Source organism: Parus major, chromosome 1 (genome assembly GCF_001522545.3).
Source record: "Parus major isolate Abel chromosome 1, Parus_major1.1, whole genome shotgun sequence".
Classification (NCBI taxonomy): domain Eukaryota; kingdom Metazoa; phylum Chordata; class Aves; order Passeriformes; family Paridae; genus Parus; species Parus major.
The window spans coordinates 71,229,693-71,255,227 of NC_031768.1; the positions used below are offsets into that span (position 1 = coordinate 71,229,693).

A 25,535-nucleotide genomic window follows, 5' to 3' on the forward strand; every position below is an offset into this window, starting at 1 on the left:
GGAGCTTGTTGGTTTTTTTTTAATAAGCCCTAGTTAATGGGGTGAAATCTGCATACTAGATCCTTGGTAGTAATTTAGAAAGTATTTCTGTGCAGTTAAAAACATATTTCTGGAATTGCCAGTATAACACAAGGGCAGCAGTCACAGAAGCGTGTAGTTTTCCACATTCCAGAGCACCTTGCAACCACAAAACCAGATTTTCTGATATTACTCAGCAATGCCATTTCAAAGCCATGTGGTAATGGAAAGATTTAATTGTGCCATTAATGGAAAGATGTAATTGTGCCATTTCAAACACACGGGCTACTGGAGACAGCAAATTGCATAGCCAGGTGATTTCATGGAACAAGCAGTGCTTGTTGTCCATGTTGTTTACAGAGTAGCTTAAAGTCACATTTTGTACTTCTACAAACCATAAATGTTTCCATTTGCTTTTGATTTTCCTTCTTTAGAAAGAAAAGGTAACTACAAACATCATCTCCCCTCTGTCAGTATCTGTATCAGTGCATAGTAAAGGGTGATTACAGAAGTCTGAATAATAGCTTCAATTGCTGAGACATCTCATACTACTCCAGTGTGTTGTTTACTAAACAAAAGCTATTAAAAATAAGGATACAACTGCAGAGAAAAAGAATGCAATTTTTCTTATGAAGATGCAGGTATTATTTATATTATGACAAATAAAATCAGATTTAATCTCATCTTAGTGTCCTAATAGTTTATTATAAGGGAAAACCAGTTAGTAGGGATTAATGCAAATATATTTAATCATCAGTAAAAGTGAGGTAGGTGCATGTTTGTTGCACTATGTAAACAGTGCTTACTGCATCTGAATATAGCTTTTGGGTTCAAGTATCTTCTTAAAAAACTACAGTCCAGACTCCTCTGGAGTGTGCTGCTATAAGACATGCTGTAACAACTGCCTAGACAGTGGTCACTGGCAGTAGCCTAAGGTAGTTACTGCCATGTCCACCCTGTTGGCAGTCATGTCCCCAAGCCTATAAAGAGCAAAACAAAGTGTCATTTCCAGCTGCCACCTCTCCTGTGAGCTGTGGGTGAGTTTGTCTGTCACCAAAAGCACTCTGCTCTGACACGCTGCTGCTTGCCGTGTTGGTGACTGTGCTGGTCAGTAAACAGGCAACGTGGGAAGCCTTGCTCACAGTCCTGGGGTTTGTTCTGTTTCTTAGGCCAGGTCATTCTGTGCTGGCCTCCAGCATGGCTTGCTGCCCTGTTTCTGTAGCAAAGGGCTTTTGGCTGTACTGCCAGTGTAGGCCAGTCTGCCCAGCTCCTGGGAAGGCAGCCACAGCCTGTTGCAGAGCTAGAAATGGATGTTAATAGCTCATTCTCATTTTAGCCCTTTTAGCCCATTTTCCAGGATAGCAAACTTGGACTATTCACCTATAAAATCAATTTTTTCTTTCCAAGATAGTTTACCTGTGATAGCTGATACCCATCTGCCATGGTGCTGTACTGGTCCAAGCTCTTTTCTGTGATCCCCGCTGCAGCTTTTCTGATTTTTGCTGATGTGGGTTACTGCCAGCTGCCATCTACCTGATGGCATTACTTCAGTTTGAGGAAAGCTGGAGAGCTTTCCATGACGTAAATTTTCATCTGTCAGCAGCATGGGGGCTCTTTGCCAAGACGTGTGTAGTTGCAGGACCTTCCTCTGGTGGTCTTGTCAGAGGTTCTGAAATTTGTGTTAAAAGGTAGAGGTGATCACCACTGGATGTTAGAGCCTACAAGAAGGGCTTTAACATGACCATGCTCATGATTTATGAGTAATTTAAAAAACAGATAATTTGTTAGCTGCCTAATTAAAGCAATGTTGAAACACTTCTAGAACAACACATGATCATCTTGTTTATAGGAAGAAAGCACAATGACCAGAACTGAATAAAACCCAGCTAACATGGGAAGACTGGTTTGTTTAGCATTAACACCACTTAAGTAAGCTGTCCCTTACTTTTGGCAACACTCAGTGAGCTTATTTTCAATAGTGGCACTGGAACAGTGTTATTCTTGTTGCTTCTCATCTTTTAGTGTGCATTTCCTCAAGAAGTTTCTCTGAGGGAAGAAAAACTTTGTATTTACCAGCCATTTTTTTAAAATTTATGATACTTTGCATGATTTCCAAGCTCGTGTAGCCATATGGGTATATTCTGTACTTTGTTGTATTTATTTTTCCTCTTTTTTTAGCCTTCCTTTGAACTGTCTGTTCACTATTCAGCTCTCTTTCCACATTAGTTTCTTCTGTGGCCCTTTATTACTGATGTTTTTCAGCTGCTGAGAGGATCATCTTTAATTTCAAAGCTACACATGGAGATTAAATGCTACCCAGATGTTGTACCAACCTCCCACTCCAGCCTCTACAAGCAAACCCTTTGTGATGAATACTGATTATTTTCACTCAGTAGGTTGGATCCAAACTCTAGATCTGGCCATCTCAGTAGGTTGGATCTAAACTCTAGATCTGGCCATCTGGACCCTGTTTCATCATGGTTGGTGTCTCAAGGGTGTGTTTTGGACATTCCCATTGCAGTTCCCCAGGCACAGCCCAGCTGCCCATTGGCAGAATCTCCTCTGACTCACATTTCTCCCAGGACAGTGCTGTGTGCTGCAGGTGCAGGAGTGCCAAACACAGCCTTTTCCTAATCCTCTCTGTTGACAGCAATGTTTAACTTCTCCAATTTAACCTCATGATAGGTTCCAAGATGAAGCTGCTCCCTATTTTATGTCTGACTCAGTATTTCTCTGTCAACTTGCTGAGATCATTGGTGATCAACTACTGGTTGATCCTTAGAACAAAGTTATTGGCAGAAGGCCTTTTTAGACCACAGGGATTTCCAGGACCTGGAAGACACAGGGCAGTAGAAGCAGGACCCTTGTGGTCAGAACAGTCCCTGTAATGTGGGACATAATATTCCTTTTTTAGGTTCACAGGGCAGCTCTTCCAACCCTTGGCTCCTGCATCAACTCCTTGCATCCTCCCTGAGAAGCAGAGACCCCACACAGGTGATGTGTGTTGGATGTACCAGTGCTCACTGTTATAGCTTTTCTGCACCCTCATTGCCTCCAGCTCTCACTTCATATTCTTTCTTTCTATTCCCTAGCAATGGAATACATTTTTGCTTGTTTCCAGGCCTGTTTGGCCTTACAGACTCTTACAGTCATAGTTTTCTCAAGGACACCTTACTATTTTTGTTACTTGAACTATTATTTTCACGTATTTTAGTGGTATATCCAAAAAATTTGCCTGGAGAAAGCTCTTGTGGCAAATCTGTGACAGCTCTTCCTTTTTCTTTATTCCTTTTATGAGGAAATTATGAAATGCCTAATACATGCTTCTACTTTTGTTAAGGTTTGAAATGGAATCAGCTACAGTTCACACAATTCCACCCTTGGCTAAAATCCCCAGTTTACATACCTGGGAAAACCACAGTAACTGGGTGGAGAAAGTATAGTCTCCACAATTAAAATGCAAGCTGACTTAATGAAGGGAAATTTATTAGGGAAGAATTTTATGACAGTATATTTTCACCTTGGGCAATAATCTCATATACAGCACAAGAGATAGCACAGGGCTGAACAACTCCATGAGCACAGCCCAGACTGAGGGAAGCTGAACTGGGGGCTCCTCAGATCTGTGTCAGCATCTCCCTTCATGGCCCAGGAAGATAGGCAATGGTCCTGGCTCACTCAGTTTATTTTTACTCTGTGCCTTTTCCTGGCAGCCCTTTTTGGTGTTATTTTTGCATTTGTACCTTTATACAGTTCCTGCCCTTCTACCCCATATTTCTAATTTTGTTAATCCATGCTTGTTTGGAGGTCCCTTACAGTCTCCCTCATTTTCCAGCCTACTTAATGCTCAGCTGCATCTTTGCATTCCCATTTTTCCCTCAGTGGAGGCTGGCAGTGCTGTGGGTCAGGCCCCCTCCCAGGGGAGGAGGATTGGGGATAGCAGAGAGAATGGCTGCAAGAGCTACACAGGAGCCTGATTTGAGGGTGGCACCTTGCTCAAACCATGTTCTCAGCCCTGGGCATGGCAAGTTAAAAAATCTTGACTGGGATCTGATCGATCCCCTGTCAGCCCAAGACCAAGATTTATCACCTGCTACTCAGCCTTCCACATCTTTTCCTTCTGATGCCCATGATTTTGGCTGACAGTTATTTTAACTGTTTGCTTGGTCTTGAGCTTTGTTCCTTTTGTGGGCATGGAGACCATCTTCACATACTTATCTGCACTCTTGGGCTCACTGCTTATGAAATAGGTTAAATAATATTTTTGCAAGCTTTTACGAGGTTGTACAAAGCTCAGCCTAGCTGCAAATATAAGTATACAAGTTTGATCCACAGCTTATATTTTTTAAAAAGTCTTCCTGAGTGTAAGTTAAGCAACTGAGCAAGTTATTTAGAGCAGTTGCAGAGGTCTTTGAGTTCTCTTAGGAAAGGATTGCTACACATCTTTTGGAGATGATGCAGATATAATTAGTACAAATCAGAAATCCTTGATCCCTATAAACATGCAAATTAGAAACATTTAAAATATACAACATGGCCTAATGCTTAATACAAGCACACGCCCAATGCTCATGCAGCCACAATTTAATTTATCTAAAGAGACCCGAGAGGAAGATGAAGAAAAAGGTGGGGTGACACTTGATCACAATAAGTAGTCTAGCTCTGAGAATGCAGTTTCCAAAGGGTTATTTTGGGAGCATTTTAGGTCATTGTACAAAGGAAAAAAAAAGAAAAAAAACAACAACAAACTAACCAAAACCACAAAAAAATCCAAACCCAAACTTACTGTAAAGAACAAGATAAATATTCAAGGAAGCAATCCAAGATAGAGTGGTGGAGGGCACTTTGGCAACATGGGAAAGCTACACAAACAATACATAATATGATAATTTCCAGAAGGGTATGAGCAAGCCAGAGCTTCTGGGACATCCCCATTGCACAAGTAATGAAGAAATCACAAGAACATCATAACTTTTAGAAAGGGGAAGCTGTAGAGGAAATAGGAAATAAAGTCAAGACACAGGCATGTTGAAATAACCAGGGAAGGACAAATCACTGTCAGCGCTGCAGCTGTTGACAGATGAGAGAACAGAAGAGGGAAACAGGACATGGATGTGAAACTAGTGGGGAAAGGCTGCTGGAACATCAGAAAAAATCTGCAAAACCAGGAGAGTGTAAATAGGTACCAACTAGCAGGTTTTATTGCCTTTTCCTGATTTTATGGAAGGTCACCTCAATGCTTCCTTAGAGATATGGGAGTCAGTATTGGAAGCAGCCTTGGTGAAAGCTGCTGTCAGTGGATTCACATCACTTTAAAGGCAGCAGTGAGCAAGGAGGAGCCAGTCAATCCCAACAGTTGAGCAGAGAGCTGGGAATGCCATGGGCTGGTCATGCTCATTCCTTTCAAGTACTAATGGAGCCAAGGAGTTGTGGAGCTCCTGTGCTTCTCATTTCCCTGAGCAGCAATTTGGCATTTAGGGGCTGGGAGAGATATTCCAAGGAAGATCTGAATGTTCCTTGGTGTCTGCATGTAAGACAGTGTAAATAGCAGATATATTTAAATTAGTGACAACACTCTCCATTGTCCTGCAAGCATCAGTCCTTCCATCTTAGATTCACAGCTTCTCATCTCCAGTGTCTTCATCTAAGGCAAAGGGCAAAATGCTGCCATGCAGGAATTAATAAATAACAGATAGGTACTATGTTTGCAGGAGATGGACTCTGCACCACTAAGTCCTCCATGGATGACAACAAATGGAGATTTGTTCAGCCACCCGTGCTGGACAGTACACTGGCACTGGAACCATTCTTTGAACCTCTCTTTGGTGTCTGAGTGCAAATGTCTCTGATCCTGCGTGTCCATGGAATGGGTGTCATTCCATGGAGTGAGAGTGGCTACAGCAGGCAAAAGGCTGGGTAAATTAAAGATGTAAATTTGAAAAAAATGGGCAGATTAAAAGGATTGGCTGTAAAACAAAGTGAGTATGCCATGAGATAAAGGTACATAATGGGCTGCAGCTGAAAAGACTATAGTAGTGATATATAAAGAATGTCTTGAATTAATCACTTCCTTTGTGAAAGTATTTATGTTTTGCAAATCATTATCACTTAGCAACCTACACTGTCATTTTTACTTTTTACAGACTTAAACTGTTTCCTAGGGGTATTATCTCTGTCTGGCTCAGCAAAATTAAAACAGTAGCTCACTTAACACTGTCTATAAGTAGATGGAAATAGCTGGCTCCAGATGTGTTATGAATTGTGCTTAGAGAATTAACATGGTTTAGATCATAGAAAGTGAGGCATATTTGCTGTTCAACACTTTCTTATAGAGCAGTAATCTGTGTTTAGCTTTATGGATCTTATCAAATGCTTGTTCAAGCCAAGTCACAACTCTTGCCAAGAATACTTAATGCCACATTTGAGAGGAGGAAATGTAAACCATGAGGGGAGCTGGCAGGGTTGCTGGGTTCTCTCTCTGCACTGAGACACCCCACTGCCAGGTAGCCCTGCTGGACCCCCCACCACAGGCACTCAGTGCAGGGAAACATTACAGCGAGGTTTCTCTAAGGACTCCTGAAAAACCTTTCTGGAAAGGGATTCTCCAGCCTCTCCCCACACTCCACACCTTGTACATCTTGGAAATGTTCCCTAGTAGGTTGTCAAAGCACTCTTTGTTGCAGAAGGAAAATTGATTTCTTCATGTCTTTGTCTCCACAGATAATATAAAACAATCATCTCCTCAAGAAAGATTTATGTGTTGGAGGATTGTTTCCATCTCTGTTCCTAATATTCTTTTCTTAGACTAAATGAGCCATGTTTTTCATTTTGAATCCTTTGGTGTATAATTCTCTTGATTCTTGTGCTCCTTGAATGCTTCTCATTTTGTCCAGGTCTGCAAGTACCATGTCCAGACCAGGACCCTGCACTCCAGTTAATACATGCAAACATCTTTACTCTCTGTTAAATCACACCATATCAATGCTCACTTCTGTTTTAAGAGGAGTGAAGATAATGCATGTCTTTTCCCAGTCCTCAGACTGATTTGCTGCCATGCCAGAGCAGCCACTATGCTCAGTGGTGACCCCAGCCAAACTCTGTCATGCTCAGACCTCCCACCTGGGCTGCCTGTAACTCTTGACCTTCCTTTTGCATTTTGTTATTTTCAGCCCTGTCTAGATGAGCAAAGAGTGAATCAGTGGAGAACACAAGAGTGGATGATGAGTGCCTTTGTCCTTCTCTTCCTCCCTGAAAACTGCTGCCCAGCACTTGTGGCTGGCAGGGAGGGAGGACTGGGCTGGGCTGTGAGTCATCCTCCACTCCCTGCTCTCTTCCTAAGCCAGGACCTGTGTGTTCCCTGCCAGCTGCAAGCTATGGCCAAGACTCTGGCCCCACGTTTGTAAGGAAAACTTCCTTCCCTGTGCATATCCACTGCTGCGGCACAAACACAGCCCCATTTAGAGCAGCACTCCGCTTTGCTCTGGTGGATAAGCCCTGCACTCCTCTGTGTCACTGCTGGCAGCAGATGCTGTCATCAGTGGCCTCACCATAAAGAATAAAGCCTAAAAAAGAGTCCAAAAGGCTGAAAAATCCCAGCAGTTGTCCCATGATATCTTAACATCTGATGGAGAGCGAGATATTATGGATCCACAATGTGAGTGTTTACAGTTCCTGAGCTGATTGATAGCAAGGAAAGTTTAAACACTTGAACAATATCTGCATTAATGCCAGAGATACAGACCTGAAGGGAGAGGTGAACTGAGGGGTTAAACATTAAATAGCTTTCAACTTTTAAAAATAACATGTCTATGGCCATAGCTTGCTACTGGAGTTCCCTTTGACACATGAGCCTCTCAAACTCACAAAATATCCACAAGAGATTCTCTCCATCAGGGTCTGTGCAGACTCCAGCTCTTGTGGGGCAGGACAGATTCTGCCTGGGCTAGGCTGCAGAGGCCATGTGATGGGGAAGCTGGTGCTCACACCTAACACTACTCCAGTACTGCCAGCATCTGGGAGTCAGAGGTCTGGGATAAAAAATCATGGAAGCTTTCATTGTCAAGAACACTTTCTATTTGTTGTAAATAGTTTGGGAGGGCTTTTTAATTAGTTCTTTATATTAGAGCATGTGGCTCTAATATAAAGTCATTAATATGTCCTTTTATTTCCACTATACAATCTGCAGGATTAATAAAGCACTGTGGGAGTTGGTTTTGATTTGACCTCTTCTGCTTGCCTATGCTGTTTGCAGAGATCTTCACACTCTCCAGGTGACACAGCCCTGACTTTTAAAAGAGGGTATCATCTATCATCAGTCAACACTCATAAAATCCTGCAAGTCCATGTTCAGCATTGCATGGCTGTGCCTTCAACTTTGCTTGGTACTTGTAAATAATTTTTAAGAAGGTTCTGTATGAAGGTGCTGTGGAAGAAGTGCAAGAAGTGCTGGATTGCATGCTGCACCAGTATTTTCTGATTATCTCTTTCTTATGAAATCTAAGCCCTCCTCACCTATGAATGGGTGAACCCTACTGAGCATCTTTGAGTGAGGGGAGGTTTTTCACCTGCCCTCCACACCAGGAGAGGGTTGTCCTTCTCTCCTGTCCATCAATGCTGTGGGGAACCACCAGAGCAGCAGATAGCGAAGCCACCCCAGCTCTAAGTAGGCCAGTGTGGGGCCATCAGTCATCCACTCACTGCACGCCTCACTGCCTGGGCCCAGAGCAGACGTGTTCCACTGCCTTTATGTAACCCTCAGTGGGCTGGCTGCTGCTGGGGGCAGCCACCACCCCCAGTGCCACCAGCACCCAGCAGCAACCTTGTGCTGTGGGTGACACTGAAGCCTGCCATGAAGAGGCAGAGGTGCTGCAACAGTGCCAGCCCTGAGGTGAAAAGCCCACCTGGGGCAAAACCCCTGGTCCTGGCTGGTAAGGCTAACCCTCTGTTCTCACTCTCCCAGCTGGGAGTGCACCATTGGGATAGAGGGTCACCATCAAATTTTGTGATAAAAGACACATGAGGCTCAGACCCCCCCTCACCCCCCAACCTCAGCTCAGCCCCATCTCAAGCCAACAGTCCTGGTGGATTTTTAACAAGTGTGAAGGATTGGTTTTGTCTAATCCTGTGTGTGCAACCATCAGGCAAGTTCTTATCTTGACTTAACCTACAGGTAGAACGACTCTGGTCATACTGCCAGCATATTTCAGGGGTTTATGTCCACACCCCTGTGGTGTGTGCACTCTGATATCCCTCAGGTCGTCTTTCATCATCAGTTACGCTTCAAGTCTCTTCAATCAGATACAGATATCTGAGCAATAGGGATAAATATTTACCAAAATAAAATCTAGATGGAAAAATGGGAAAGAAAGAATAAAGGGAGGAGAAAAGAACTAAAGGTGAAAACTCAGTGTTGTTTGAAATTTGCACTGATGTTTGTTAGAAAATGGTTTCACTTTTGCACACTGGCAGCTCTATACAAGATTTATCTCATGCAATATATTCTTTGCCTTCTAGTTTGCACAGCAATTTGATTTTTGAGATATTTGGTGTTTTTCTTCCCCACACATTTAGCTCCTGCTAATGCTGAGAGAGTTTGTTGGTGATGATCTCAAGAGAAATTGGATTGTGATGAGCCAGGGATGTTGAAAGTCCAGTTCTAGATAATGTTTCTACATTTCTACTGTTCTTCTGTACATCCATTGATTTTTTTCCCAGAATTTCCTGTTATGGGATGCTGTCTTGCTTATAATCAACAGGGGATGGCTGAGATATGGATACAGATTGCTGAGCTAAGGTTGCACCTGTGTGCAGGTGACCAACCCAAGTACCATTCACCTGCCAAAGCAACCCATTGGGCCAAGGAAGACCCCTGCCTTGGGACTCTTCAGTCCTTGTATGAGAGAACAACCTTGGCTACTCCTGTGGCCATGACTGGTCAGAGCAGCTTAGTGACCTTGTGTCCTTCTACCAAACTCTTTGGGGATGGCTGGCAATGTCATTTTTCCCCCTGGTGTCCTGACTATGGAGAAGTGCTAAAAACAACAGCTTCATAGACCATCACCATCTATTGCCATCTCTGCATGTGAGCATTGGCAAGGAAATCAGGTGGGATAGACCCCACTCTGGTCTCCTGCAGCACACAGCTCTGGAATGACAGACAGCGGCAGAATTTATAATCACATTTTGCTTGTAACTGGGAAACAAAGAAAAGGAATTGTGATAAAACCAGAGCGGTCTTGTGGTAAAGGTGCCCTTAAGCCTGTCTCCTTGTCCTGTGCTTAGAGTTTCTTGATGTTAGGGCACTCAGGTTGCCTTCTCCATGCTCCAAAATATAAATTTCTGCCTCCTGATGGCAGATTTAGCTGGTTAATCACCATTAGCTTCTTTAAGTTCCAGAAATGGAAAGCTGCATCAAAACTCAGTGCTGTTACCACAGGTATGGCCCACAGCCCTGTGGGGTTCAAATGGGATTCCGGATCTTTGCAGTTGTTCTTCTGGCTGTTCTGTACACACCCTGACTTTTGACTTCCATCTCAGCACTTAATTAAGGGGTTAATGGACATCTCCTCCTGCTTCTTGCTCAATGTGGTTGTAATGGCAGCCTCGACCCCTCAGAGAGGGAGAGCAGGAATAGGTCTCCTCTGGGATCTTCTTTACCACACTAAAATGTATTCCCATATCATGCTGTTGCCATGTGAATATCTGATGTGGCTTGGGTTACAGAGACATCTTTATGGACATGAAAAGTGTTAAAATGTACCTATCTACTTTGTTGCAAATGCCATGCATTGCAAACCTAGGAAAGTATCTTGGGCAGCATGAATTTTGCCCTTAAGCACTAAGTAATGTGTGAATTACTACTTAAAATTAGTATCCTGTACTTGTTAGGATTTGTTTCTTCAGTAAGTTCCTTTGCTCCTTCCTCACTATGCATATGTCTGATGCATGCCATTATTCTTTCAATTACTGCAAACTTTCCACCAGGCCCACAGGGATTAGAGTGCTCTGTGCCAAGGTTTTACCTTGGGAGACTGTGACCTGCAGGACAAGGGCTGTGGACAAGAACTTGGAGTGCTCCAGAGCAGTCTAGAAGCCTGTAGGTACAAGCTGAGTGGCACAACCAGCCCCCAGCCAGCCAATGCCGAGATTAAAGTAGCACCCTGACTTTGGAAAGGGGAAAGAAGACAGATCAAGGTCACATATAAGTAGCTCACTTAAAGTTTGCTTTCTCAGATCATGCCACAGGGTCCCCCAAGAAAAAGTCCCAGGGAACACTTGTCCTCTGGGGTTAGGCTGTGAAACTGAGCAGGGAAGCCAAGTGGATGTGTGATTTCCCAGAAGGGTTTGGAAGACCCCTGCATTCCCAATGGGGTTGATACAAGGGAGGTGATCTGTGTCACAACAAAGCCACTGAAGCACATGAAACAAAAGCTGGTCCGATTCCGTCTCTGAGCTCTACTACATGCTGATGAGATGGACTCAGAGCCCCAGTGCTTAGCATAGGGGGGACCTGAATGCCTATGATGGGGGGAAATTCTGACTTTTCCGAGCTTGGGTTTTAGTTGGATTGTATCCACTTCAGTAAGGCTGTTTTCAGGATAATTTTTTTTTTTAATTTTTTTTTTAATAGAAAAGGAAAATAAAATAGGCTCCTTGACGAAACAGCAGAAGTGGAAAGGTAGATCTTGGCACTATTTGACAGAGGAAGAAGACTCTAGATAGCAAACCATGAAGATGAGAAATTATCTTCTACTCCTGCATAGCTTATGGTATGGTCCATGGCACAGGTTCTGGAGGTACAAATTTCAGTCCTTTTGCTGACCCAGCAACTACCTGTGTCAGCCATGGCTCTGCACCCCAGAAGAAGGCAGAGTCTCTCCTGGAGGCGAGACTCTCAAGTGGTTGCAGCAGCTGGGTCTTGGGCTGCTGGGTAAGGATGGTCCTGGTAGGGTATGGGCCATGCTGGGAAACATCACAGAAGCACCCAACAACCCAAAATCCTCTGGATGTCTGTGCCTTGCAGCTCTCCTTCCTGCTTACAGCTTGGACATGGATTTTATGTGCAAGACTCACCTCACATAAAAACAGGGAATGAGCAGCTATTTAGCTCTGCCTTATACTCTGGTTTTGCAAATTTACTATTAGTTTTATAGGTAGGTAATAAAACTTTTATTTTCTCATTGGTGTGGTTATTTCATAGATGAAAAAGGAGCAGAGTTGTATATGAAGTATTGGGTAAAGAAGAAGTCCCTCATGTTCAAGGTACTCAGAAAACTCCTCTGCTCACATAAAATACAGAAGGCTTAAACAAAAAAGTCTTGTGTTTCCCTTTTAAAAATTCAGAGTCTCTTAAACCAAGAAAAATGCATCCATGGGAAGGGAGTGCCAGTAATAATAGTCCTACTCTCACATCCACTGGAAAGAGAGAAACAAGCAGTAGTTTCTCCTGAGGGAAGAGGGATTCTGGAAGTTAAACAGAAATGTTTATGCTTGTGAAGAGTTAAAAGGCTTCAGAGGCACCCTGCTTCCCCTTCATATCCTGAGCACTTCAGGGCAATGCATCAGCCCTGCAGCACAGGGAAACAGCCCAGAAAAGAGCTTGTTTTCAGCAGCCCCATCTTCTGCAAGAGGCTGAGGAAACACCAGAACAGGGATGTGGCTAAGTGTCAGCAGACCTTGCCCACCAAAATTCTCAGTGGGGACTATTTACATATTCATTCTGTGCAGGAGACTACTGGTTTTTCAATAGCTGAAGCCTTCACCTGTTCGGGTTGAAAACTACTGTTAGAGGATTTTCTTTCTTAAATTTAAGGCAACTCACATAAAAAAGGAAGCAGTCTGAATTAGACGTGAATCATCCTTTACGCACCGATCAACCTTCCTGTTCTCATTTCTGCATTTAAATAATTTTGTTAAGCTTGCATTTAAAACCTTTCCATAATGTGGCATTTGGCTTGGCACAAAATCAAAATAATTATCCTGCTCTATTAACATCTATATTCTGTGAGAATTCCTCCTGCAAATGTGCCACATAATCTACACAGGCATCGATCCTAAATTAAAAGACAGCAGCAAAATCTGAGTCAGCTCTTCTACACATTACTAAGTGTCCATTTTGGTTATGCTGTTGATGGTTGTCAATCCAATTTCATACCTGCCTGTCCCTTTTGTCTTGTCTTCCTATCCTGCTGGCAGAAGACCATATAGATAACCAGAGCACGGTATAACATATTTGTGTCTGCCTTTCGCTTGGCTTTCATATGGATTTTGTCTCTTGTTTTATGTCAGGAGTACTTTGGTGATTCCCCTCTCTCCTATCTCTCCTATCCCAGCCAAGATGAGTAGCTACAAATCTTGTACACAGAAGCTGAACTCCATATTCCAGAACAAATTTCCTGGCTGTGTTCACTAGGTGGAGAATAATCTACAACCAAAGCATGGCTAAGAGACAAATCTTTCCTGCTCTGCAGCCACAGGACATCTTGACCATGGTGGAAGGACAACAATTTTACTGCATGCAGTGAGGGAAGGAAGAACAGAAGGCAGTTTCCAAAGGGTGACCTACTTTCTTCACCCTACATAGCCAGAAGATCCCATAGTGGGAGGACAACCATGAGGCTGGAGGTTTGCAGCCATAGGAGATCATAGCCAGTCTGTGTTATCTCATCCAAAAAAACAATCCAGAACATCCAAACTGCTGAGTACCAGAATTTCAGAGATGTTAGCCACTAGCACACAACAAAGGGGACAGCTGTCAGGACAAAGTAAGCAGGAGTCCATTCATCATTTGGGAGAAGGTTGGATAAATGGGAAGAGCTTAGGAGAAAATCTGGTTTGCTGAAGGGTGAAGGAAGAGGTTCCCCTGTAACCTTAACATGTTTACCACAGACTCAGTGGGGACCTTTAAGTGTCATAGGACAAGGCTTCCCACTACCTGAGTCAGTTTGGTAATCCCCACACTGCAGATTACCACACAGTCATGCACCCATGCACCCAAAGCAGAATAAAAAGTTGGAGATTGCATCCCTCATGAACCACAGGTGCTCCCCAGATCTTCCTGCTGCCCCAGAAAATGACATCATCATGCAAAACCAGGCAAAGCAGAGGGTGTGACTGTCCTGCATTGCCCAACCTCTGCCCACTCAGCTGCTATCTCCCTGGCCACACTGGTGAAAAAGAGAGAGCTGGATGGGCACCTGGAGAGGGGGAGCAGATTGGCATGTTAGCCCATGGTTACCTAGGAACAACTGTGGAATGGGGTGGTTTTTGATGGGATAGGCTGTCCCTAAGTGTAATCCTAACTGCAGTGTCAGACAGGAGACACTGGCTAAACAGAGACCATCCCATTCTGCTGAGCAGGACTTAGATGACTGGCCACTGAAAGTCAATAGTGTTGGCTGAATGAAAACACTTAGGTAATACTGATGGGCTCAGCAGACAGGCCAGAAAGGTGCTAATAGTTGCTGGCTGATCTCAGCACCATGTCTCTCACAGCAGCCCATGCACTTCAGGGGATAGAGGACACCCCGTGGAATTACTGTAATCATGTCCTGTGGGGCAAAGGATATATTTCTTACTTCTTCAGGTAGGATCTCATACAGGCCATGAGGTAGGAGTTGTACCTGACCAAATTAAGGAAAGGCTGTGATTTGAACTGGGACTATGCTGAAAAAACTGGCTTGACTACCTTGACCTATACATCCAGGGATCCTGGCACTAGAGGAAAAATTATCTCAGTGGCTCCAATTGATGGTAACTGAGAGTTATCGCAGGAGGGATGAAAGCTGGAAAGATCCCTTCCTCCTTTCTCTTTCTGCAGGGACTGGCAGCCTAACTTAGAGGTTCTCTCGTGAAAGAAAGAGGGGAGGTTTGTCAAGACCTTCTTTAGTCACTCCATCTCTATAACTAAATTCTTTCAAAAATTAGGTAAGTTCTGGGGCTGGGGACAATGGTGCTTGAGCAGGAAGATGCTGCTAGCTTTCTGCTCATGTTGCAGCATCCAGTTTACTCAGCTTGCATGAGGAGTGATTCAAGCGTTTTGCATTTGAGGTGCTCCTGTGGGCAGGTGCTGGGAATGACTCCTGCTCTAATCCAGTAGCTGACATAGCAAAATCTTGCACTCCATTGTTGCAGATCATTAAATCAAAGTCACAATCTGTTTGGAGTAACTCATGGAAAGTCATTATTATTTTGCCACTGCTTGCTGAACTGCTTAGATAATCAAAATGCTTGTGAGAAAGGGGAAAAAAAATCTTGCTCTTGGCCTAGAAGGTGCAAAGAGCAGTGACACACCCCAGCTGAGAAGCAGCAGGATGTGTGGGAGCAGAGAAAGAGGACTTGGGAGGATATGAGCCATGAGACCCCCTGGAGTTTCATGGACCTCATCACAGTTAAACATAATGCTTTCAAGGCAGGCTCTTACCTGCTCTCTCAATTCATGCATAAGGTGCAAGGGAGGTAAGGAGGAAGGCAATATGAATTTGTTCTTTTAAATAGCCAATAAGGGAAAAGCCCTTGCCACGTTCTGGAAGCCCAGCATTCCTTAAGGTAGAGACGACATAGAATACTTGGCCCAGTTGTCTGGGGAGACATGGGAAGCTCTAGGAGAACCTGCTCCTTCTTCAACTTGGAAGTCTGGGAGCAGGCAGCAAATTGATGGAAAATGTTTCCTTTAAGTCATGAGGAAAATGTGAATTACTGCTAAGGCTTCCATTCTGTACCAGCAGGAAGTCATTCTTCCACTCTGGCCAAAGATGTTAAAGAATATCTGGTACATGAGGACAGCACTGACACTGCACTTCTATCACATGGACTTGAGATCGATGCCATTTACCCATTAAGGCTTGCTTCTGCAAACATGTAGGTAGGTTGCCTGCTTCTTCAATGGTCCCTGAGAATGATTTTGTGGATTTATGGAAATATCCATGTCAGACTCTCAGCCCCAGAGGCATCAAGGAAAATGTACACCTGGAGCTCTGAAGATTGACATTAGTTGTGACACTTCCAATAGGACAGCATTTCTCAGACATGATCATTTACAAAGTGAAAATGTCAATAATATTGAAGCTATTTTCTCCTGACTAATTATCCCTCTGAATCTGCAGTTACCAAGTGATGGGGCTAAGTCAAAGACCCATAAAGGCACTTTAACCATGATCATCCTTTTTGCCAATAGAAACCATGGCCTTCCACAGCTGAAGTGTATAAAAAAGCATAAAGAATATACGAAAACAGTGACACTATGGAATTATGAAGGTTCTAAACAATCATGGAAGAAGAGGGCAAATTATTTAAAGGAGACAAGTCATTTGAGAACTTGGCAGCTAATTAATTTTTACTCTTGTGTTGCATTTCTTAAGTTCCCACACATTGTGGTTCTAAGGCTAAATCCTGTAGGCCTTTATCAGCTCACCTTTAAGAGTTAATTTACAGAGCCTCTCTCCTGCAGGACATGATTCCTTGTTCTTTGCACAGCTGCATAAAACATTGTAAACACTCTTTAGCAAAAAATGTTGGAGTAGAAAATAAAAGGCAAATCTTAGAGGAAGACCATTTTTTTAGTGGTGAGTCTGGATCCTGTGAGAGTGAAGTAGCTGAACTAGAGGCTCATATATATTTACACTACCTGACTGAGCCAGTAAGGCAAATGGACAACTTGTGTGTTTATATAGCTTTGTATTTATATATTCTTTCCCAAATTCATGTCTCTTACTGACTGTGAAATAGAAGCAGGTACAAATGGTTAAACACCTTTGTCCAAATTCTGCTGTTACCTGTATTCATTAATTTTCTATGACCTATGCAGAACCCCCTGACCAAGCCCCTGAAATGTGGCCTCTACAAGATGCCCCTTGTGAGGTGCCTCTTGCTTCTTGGAAGTTGACCTTCTTTCAGAAGAGTCTAACAAATACTTTCCAAATTAGGGCTATTCAACCATCCCTGCCCAGAGTCACAGAACATAATTACCAACATGATTTATCTGAAGAATTTTCAACTCTTGAACGTACTGTGGTGACATTTGCTGATGGTATTCTTAGCATGCACAGGAGGGACAGGGCTTTTTGTTAACATGTATCTCTAAGGTGATGTGTGTAGGATATGGACTTTCCAGCTCCCTGTACTAATGTTAACTATAGGTTGGCATGTTAGAAGTCATCCTCTGTTTATAAAAAGTATATTGCAAAGACATTAGGAAGGAAAGCCAGAAGGATGCTGAGGCAGAAAATGAAGTTCTTGGCTACAATTTGTTGCAATGTTGCTGACACTGCTTAGCATGAAGGGAGGCCCCACAGCTCTGGAGACATGGGGTGAAGCCAAACACTGACCCAATGATCCTGACTCCCATCAGCACAATCCAGAGAAACAGCTTGTCCTTCACCACAGCTCTATAATTTGATATGCAGAGGAAGATCTATGGGATTAAGACAAAGTAGGACAGAAAATTCTTCAGATTACCAAATGTGGAGAAAAGAGACCTCAGCTACTTCCCAGTGCATAACCAGTTCTGCCTTTCAAGACTGCACCATGACAAGCATCTCACAATGCCCTGCAATTCTTCCCTGCATGCAAGTGCATCAAAATGGCTACACATCTGATTTTGTGTTTCTCAATTTTTGAGAAAACCACTTGCATAAATAATCTTGTAAAACTTTTGGGGCTTTTATCTCTTGTATTTATTAGAGCATACTGACACCACGATAATTATATCACTGCAATGATACCAACTGAAAGTTCTGATGAAACAACTCACACAGATCCAATTTAATTTCTGAAGGAAGTGTGCTTGATATCAATGTTTTCCCAAAGGGCAGAATTATCTGAAGTGCAGGGTGGGGCTGAAAAAGGGAACAACTTCAGTGAGTCATTACATTTTAGAAAAAGACAAAATGCTTCACACAAAATAAAGGTAAAAGGACACATATAGTGTTTAACCATCTATGCAGCATTGGTTTTGCCATGGGAGTGCTTTGCAATTACAAATGGAAAGGCAGACTGTACATTGAAGGGCAGTCCTCAATTTTTCTTAACATGTGCTCCACACTATGAAAAGCCTGGAGCATCCGTATTTTGTATATATCAGCTCCATGAATGCAATCACTATCAGCAAAATGTCTTACCAAACGGGAGATGGAAGATAACAGGAAGAGTCTGGCACCTGCTAATTCAATTTCTAATTTTAATGTTATTTTAATTGCCATCACAGAGAATAGAATGAAGATTCTGAGGCCCAGTCCTTTTCTCATAACATTTTTGGGAGGTTTGGCACCAGCTTTCATGGGAACAGGACTGGGCGTTGTACCTTCATATCCCAGTAATGTGAGAGGGATTGCCAGTATCTGTATCATCTGCAAAGTCTGAAGGCCTCTGTGAATTAGCAAATGTGCAGAAACCAACAACAGGAGAGGAACTGCAAAGATGAATTCAAAGGGAATTGCCTATAGAGGGGAGAGAACGGATGTTAGAGCAGCAGAAATATGGCTGAGTTGCATTAACTAGGGTACAAAAAAGCTGATTATTCTGCCTACCATGCTGGAAGAAACTTAAGAGAACTGGACTCAGCTTTCAGAGACTGTAAGAAAAAGAAATAAACTGAAATGTGACTGAATTTAAAATATAAAAGAAACCATAATACATCAACAAAAAAACAAGCCCCAAAACTGAGCTCTTCTAAAGCATCATCCAAGGCTTTTAGGTATTTGAAATTACATGTCATCTGCCATATGAAACCCAGAAGGGTTTGAACAAAAATGCTCTAGGAATACAGTGGCTTTTACATGCATGAAAAAAAGGGAGACAGATTAACTCACTGCAAGTGACTTGGAAGACCCTCAGCCATGCAGTGTAGGTTTCTTCACTGAAAGGGTGGTCAGGCACTAGAACAGCTGCCCAAGGAGGTGGTGAAGTCACCATTCCTAGAAGTGCTCGAGAAACAACAGGACATAGCACAGAGTGCTATGGTTTAGTTGACAAAGTGGTGTTCAGTCAAAGGTTGGACTTGATGACCTTGGAGGTCTTTTCCAACCTAAACAATTCTGTGATTCTGTGAGTGAAGGTTCCTTAAAGACTTGAGGTGGAGAGAGTTGTCTTTGTAGACAATGAGATTCTCTCTTCAAGAAAACATTAACACACCAGTGAAAAAGAGAGAGACAGAGGAAGGAGTGGAAGCACACCCCATATCTGTTCCCAGAATACAGAAGCCAGATGTCAGCTGGCAACTGAATGATGGTGCATACACTGGAGAGACAAGCACTCATTCCTGGACTTTCTTCCAATACATGAGACTGAAAAATGGATAGAGAGAGTGCAGATGAACAGGAAGTATGTCATGCCAATAAGGTCTGGATAATGCAAAGCCAGGAGGGATATCTGTTCACACAAGATGTTGTGCATACTGCACTGACAGCACGGGCAAAGCTGACCTCACCTGTATGCACTGAACTGGTCATGGAGAAGTCTGGGCTCATGTTGATCATTCATACAAATTCAGACTTAGACCTTGACACAATGACTTTGGAGAAGAGTAATTCTCTGCGTAAACAAGTGCACGTTTACTCCCAGACTGACATCAGATGGAATGTGGAGCAGAACAGCAGGGAAAAGAGGACAAGATCTACCTATATCTCATGTTTCTGGTGAATGGAGACAGTGAAACACAGAAAGATAAATGAAAGAGGTCAGGGGAGATTGGGGAATGAAGTAAGGGCCAGAAAGTAGAGAGTCAGCAAGAAACCTGAACCACCATCAGAACATCTTAGGTGAAAACAACAGGCTAAAGAGAAGGAGCAGTCAGGGAAGATATCCTTACCGTGGACACAGACATCTCAAAGCAAGTGAATGGATCTGGGGCAGGGAAAAGCTTAAAAAGAGCCAAGAGCCTAGAGGATGCTAGATAACAAAAAACAAGAGGAGGGAGGTGCTTATAGATGATACCTTAAAGGAAGAAAAAAATGGGTACAGGAAATAGTGGTAATGAAGGAAAGGAAGAAAGCACTGGACAAGTGCTGATGCCTATGTAGGATTCCTGGGCAGAATAGGATACAAAAAAAACACTAAAGGAAGGGCAATCTGTCATGCATGAAACAAGTTAAATGAAAAGCCTTCAGGGGAACTCAAGTGCAGCTTTAGAGGAATCAAAGCAGGGAAGGTTACTGTAAGACATAGTGGTGAGAACTCCAGGAGGAAAAGTGGAGATAGTCCCAGGGCTAAAGATAGGAAAAAGCAGAGGACAATGGAAAGAAGAATTAGAGGGTGAGTGAGAGGAATTCTTTGGGTAGGGGACAAACTACAGGAATGGAAAAGGGGAGCAGGAAGGAAACAGAGGATGTGGCTAGAATAGAACAGAGAACAGGTCCCAGGAGAAGTGCAGGTTGCTATAGGACAAGCAACTGAGGTAGACAGCACGGATTAGAAGCCATGAGCCGTGCTGGCAGCTGGCAGCAGGAGCTTGCTTATTCAGCAAGTCAGGCGGTAATTAATTAAATCAAGTCAGGCAGCAATCAGTCAGTTAAATCGGGTAACAATGACTCAATTAAGTTGAACTGGCGAACAATGAATTTATTACATCAAACCAGGGAACAATGAACCAATTAAATCAGCTGGAAGCCTCCACGGGTCCATCCAGAGCCTGGGCTAGGTGCCACCGGGGTGGGGGACTTGCTGCAGCCGCCTGCTCCAGGAGAAACATCACCACAGCAACTGAGCATCGCTGCTGACAGCCTTGCTTGTTCCCCTCTGCCCAGGGCAGAGAAGGACATGGCAGTCTACAGCCAGTCTGATGAAATGCTTGTAATAAACCAAAGGGGTGGGGAGATGGAAACCGTCAGCTTTCAAATTAGCAATAGTGGTGGAGAAATTACTGGGCTGCCTAAGGATGAAGAAAGCTCTGCCTTTCAAATCAGGCTGATGGTGGATATCCAGAGCTGTCAGCTTATAAAATGGAGAGGCTTTGATGGGTGCCTGACAATAGGTTAGTCTATCCTAACTAGCAGGCAGGAGAGGTACACTTTCCAGGGCCATCCTGGAAGAGCATGGCTACACTAAAACAGCTGCCCATGCCCATTTTCACATTAAAAAGTGCAAATTATATGGATTGGTGTGAGTCAGGCTGGTAATGTACTGGCAGTGCTAAGAACCATTTTCATCCCCTTTCATTGGTTCCCCTATCATTTGGGATTGAGGGGATTTTTGGGTTTTTGTTGTTGGTTTGGTTTTTTTTTACTCTCTCCTGTTCCTTCTATCTCCACAAGTAGGGGGCATCACTAAGATCACCAAGTTACCTTAGCAGGAAAGTAGCCAGTATGTTTCTCTTGGGACTTTTTATGCATATCTGTAAACTGAAAATAAAAAAGGGAAGGTCTCATTGATGAGGACTACCTGAGATCAAAAAGATGAGGGAGACAGGTATCTGCCCATTATTTAAGAGAAGTGCAATCATAATCGTTCTCTCAGACACCTGTAAGGCCCTTGCAGGTGAAAAAATCCATACTGCTTTTCAAGCCAGTACAAATGCTTGACATGCTGCAATCATTAATAAACGGGGATATTACAAGGGCAGCCTTTATCATACTACACATTGTCATTAAAGTAATTATATTGAAAAGGAAATGACTCTTTGGTGATGAAGTCCTGGGATTTGCCCAGAGTGTGTAAATCAGGGCCAACACAATCCTTGTAGAAATGCTGACCAGTAAATTAAACTGAAAATGAAAGCTGAAGGAGAACAGCTTCCTGAGCAGCATACAATAAAGATGGGCTTGGTCCAAGACTTAGTATATATTATCAGTACCATATTGTCCCCTGTTGTCCCCTAATAAATGTGCCACAGGACAGAAAGAACTTTGAGACACACTGGAACGGTAGTTTCACACTGAAGGACTGGATATAATTTTCTTTTCCCTGCTCTGAACTGCTAAATAGTCAGAAGGCAAAAAAGAGTCTAATTAGAGATGTGAAGGTTTGGAAAGGAACCAGAAATTTTCAAGAAGAAAAACCTCCTGCTTCCAGTCTGCACCACAGTGTTTGGGCAGCCGTCTGCCATGGAAAAATGGAAAAGAAACTTCCTGGGGTTTGTTTTTTTCTCCTCTTTTATCCCTTCTGAATAATATTGAGAGGGAGCAGTTGGACTTGTTCTTGTTCAATTCTTCAGTCTAATGAAGTACATAAAAATCAGGTTAAAATTTCAGTCAACAGTTTTAGTAGTTTCAGACTCTGGTTTATTAGAGCTCAGAAGAAAAACTTGACCTATGCCAATATTTCAAAAAGCATTATCTAAATGCCCTACAGGTCAGTCAGTGATTGTGATTATCACCTTCTAAATGAATGACATGCACTATCAAATAGGCTGGCCTTATCCTAAATTTGGGCTTTATATCTAAAGCTACTTTTGGTCAATAGGATGTTATGACAACTCTCTTAAAAAAAAAAAAAAAAAAAAAATTCAAACTGCATTATCTTGTGAGGTATCTAGTGACACAAAATTTCTGAACTCTGTAATTATAATTTTCCTCTTTGCTTATTTGTCAGTAATGGATGGGATTTATGTTTATCCATCCCTTTCTTCTCACTTTTACCTTAAAATCGTGTCAATAAACAAGATGTCATGTCAATCATGTCAGTAAACAAAACATATTTAAATATATCATAATGCACTGCAGGAGAAGGGGCTGTCATAATTCAAAGTAATCAATTGACATGCATTTATTTCACAGTTTTATCAAACATTAAGTTTTATATGCTAGCTAAATAATACACTATATTTTTATATGCCAGCTAAATAAAAGATTCCTCATCTGTACAGGAATAAACACAATTTAATTCTGTTTACTAAGTCAATTGCTAAATATTTTAATAAATATAGTAAATAAATTAGTAAATAATCTCATAAATAAAGATGAAACACTGTGATTAAGACTAGGAGTTCCAGTCCTTAAATTCCCAGCACTGACTTATGTCCCTTTTTTTTTTTCTAGTGTCCCTTGAGCCATCATTTGTAATCAAAGAGGGTGCTACTGGATCAGAGAAATATCATTCAACTGAGGAGAGATGAAAAAAATTACCCAATAAAGGAGAACCTGGTCTGCTTCTCCCTGCCACTCATTCACCCAGTGATCCTCACTATCTAGGGAATAGATAGTTTGATATTATCTAATTTTGGAAACACAGATTATCATTTAAGACTTTTTTTTGCTGTCAAAACTGGGTGCTTCTGCCTTGGGAGAAACACCAGGTGCTGGTCCCCAACTGTGACACTCCTGAAGGCAGTGCAGTAATGATACAAGGCAGCACAGAGAGCTCCACACTCTGTCCATGGCTTACCTCCTTTAGGCTTATCTGCCTTTAGGCAACAGTGAGACCCATAGGGCCTCGCTTCCACTAGCTTTTCATGGAAAAGACCTTCACAATCATTGAGTTCAACCTTTGACCATCACCATGCCAGCTGAACCATATCACTAAGTGCCATGTCCATCGTTTCTTGAACACTTCCAGGGGTGGTGACTCCACCACTTCTCTGGGCAGCCTCTTCCAGTGTCTGGCCACCCTTTCAATGAATAAATTCTTCCTGATGCCCAAGCTCAATATCCCCTGGTGCAGCTTGAGGCTATGTTTTCTTCTCCAGTTATTGGCTGCCTGGGAGAAGAGGCCCCACCTCACTATAACCTCCTTTCAGGCAGTTGTACAGAACAATAAGGTCTCCCCTGAGCCTCCTATTCTTCAGGCTAAACACCCCTCATCTCAAGCTGCTCCTCATAGCACTTAAATTTTTGATTTATATTTGCATGATACTTCTCCTACTGCAAAACAAAACAAAACCAAAACAAACAAACAACAACAACAACAAACCCCAAAACAAAACAAAACCCAAAAACAAGCCAAAAGTAAACAAACAAAAAAAAAACCCCAAAAAACCCAAACCTCTTTTTGGTGGCAAACACAGGCTTGAAAAAACAGCACAAAATTTAAAATCCTCTGCTTCAAGTAAATATAACCAATGTTTAATACATTTTGGACCTTAAAATGATACATTTCACTTTTTCAAGTTCATTGAATCAAACTGGAAGGTGAGTGGAGAGATAACAACTGTTCCAGATGTCTCTTATAAAGCTTTTCCTCCATTAGGAGATAGGCTTTCCCTTTTGCAAAGTGCAGATGCATGTCCAGGCCCAGAGCCACCTCCCTTCCTCACACACGCCATTCACAGGGACCTTGAACGTCATCTGAACACACAACTCCCACAGAAGTCAGCGAGCACGGGTAAACTCAGCCCACAAGTATTTATTGCACATCTAGCTCAGCATCACATCATGTGCCTTGGGCCTTGTCCTACAGCTGCTGCAGTGAACCAATTTCCCATGGTTCCCCCTGGATGGGGTATAACTAATGAAGGGTCCCAGAGCTGATCCAGCTTTGAATAATAGGTTGGATTACAAGCCTACTCAGATCTCTTCCAACACACATTTTCCTACGGTCCTAATGTACAGGTTCCATAGATCTAACTGCAAGAAAAGGCGTGAGGAAAGATGAACAGTAGAGAGAGAGAGAGGCTAATGTTTAAACCACAGCTGCTGATGATTTATCTTTCAAGTATTAGAATGTTTGTACTAAACAGTCCTACCTCTTCTACCTGAATATGAAATAAAAATCAAGTAACCGATTTTTGCTAAACATTTTCCAGGGGATTATTCGTATTGTAGAAGGTGGAAAGACAAGGCAGTAGAATTTTGTTGGAAATCATTTATCATTTGAGTCCACCAAACGTGCACAAACACATGAGGTTTTCACCCAAAGTCTGAGCAAATGTCCTGTTTGACCTGTTGTGGTGTACGCTTTCTTGAGAAATTTAGTTAAGAGGTTACAAACCATTTATTGAGTTTGATGTGCCTGTGTGCAAAAGAGGGTACATAGTTTTGGGCAGGGATTTTTGAACCTAAAGTGAATTGTTCCCTCAGCAACTGTATTCCTTGGAAACAGAAAACTTTCCAAAATAGGTCTTTGCTCTGGCAAAGACGCACAGCTTCGTGAAAGCCTGTGAGTCCTCAGGGCACTGCTGTAGCATTTCAATCGCACTTGGAAAACAAACCTCAAAAAGCCAGAAACTACTGGCTCTTCCCTCTGTGTTTGGCCAGTAGCTCTTTTAATGATTTCCAGGAGAAAAGACCTGGCTTTTTTCTGTCCCAAGGCCCTTCTGAATACCTGGATTCCTCAATGTGGGAAAACGACCCTGTTATCTTAAATAGATAGGCGTTTCGCCTGAAAAAACCCAGTATCTACTCTTACCTCGATCTCCCTTCCCCTCAGGGTCTCCCGCTGCAACCCCAAAGGAACCCCTTCGCGGCGGGAAGGGGCCCCGGGGCAGACACAAGCCCTTCCTAACCCTTATTTTGGCTCTTTGCTCCTCACCTCGGCAGCCCCGCTGGCCACAGGCCCCTCGGCGGGGACGGGCGGCGAGCCCCGCCCCGGGCTCCCACTGCCGCCTCAGCGGGCCGGAGGAGCGGGGCGCGGGCGGGGGCGGGTTAAAAGCA

General features: G+C 42.9%; 1 long non-coding RNA gene across 1 annotated transcript; it reads right to left on the minus strand.

The window, feature by feature from the left end:
* Positions 1-17,653: 17,653 nt before the first annotated feature.
* On the minus strand, positions 17,654-25,496 carry LOC117244643. Its single transcript, XR_004498114.1, has 4 exons — positions 25,291-25,496; positions 18,543-18,586; positions 18,317-18,452; positions 17,654-17,852 (listed from the first exon to the last, which is right to left on the minus strand). It is a non-coding gene; the product is annotated as an uncharacterized LOC117244643 (long non-coding RNA).
* Between the last annotated feature and the right edge of the window lie 39 nt (positions 25,497-25,535).